The sequence below is a fragment of the Mesitornis unicolor genome, unplaced genomic scaffold (assembly GCF_000695765.1).
Source record: "Mesitornis unicolor isolate BGI_N332 unplaced genomic scaffold, ASM69576v1 scaffold30587, whole genome shotgun sequence".
Lineage (NCBI taxonomy): Eukaryota > Metazoa > Chordata > Aves > Mesitornithiformes > Mesitornithidae > Mesitornis > Mesitornis unicolor.
In genome coordinates this window covers 27,735-28,196 of record NW_010197562.1, presented here as the reverse complement: position 1 = coordinate 28,196, position 462 = coordinate 27,735, and positions in this window count along the sequence as shown.

The following is a 462-nucleotide window of genomic DNA, read 5'->3' as shown; positions in this document are numbered from 1 at the left end:
GCCTTAGTGTGCATACAAAGAGAAGATTTTGCTCTGCCAGAGCTCTCTGCAGTAGGCCTGACAGTCGGAGTTATGTTTTCATGCCAAGGATAGTTCGACCACACGTATCGGTAAGATTTTAGTATATAACAAATCCAAGAGCAAAAAAAAATCCACAACCCTGGGCTGTATGGTAGCCTCTAATGCAAAGAGAAATGAAATAAAACCTTGAACTAAAATGACTACACCTTCATTTTTGCAGAGAAGAAAAACCTTATCCTCGTCAGGTAGCACCAGACCCCGCACCCCCTCACACCAAGCCCAGGTGCCGGCGCTTCCCCTGCCCCCGTAAGTGGGTCACTGCCTGCGGGCGGCACACGGCCCCGGGGAGCCTCCCTGGAGCCCACCCGCAGCAGCTGCCGTGCGTGACAGCCTGCTTTAAATATTTACCGGTTCTCCTGCAGGGACCAGCACAACTCAGCA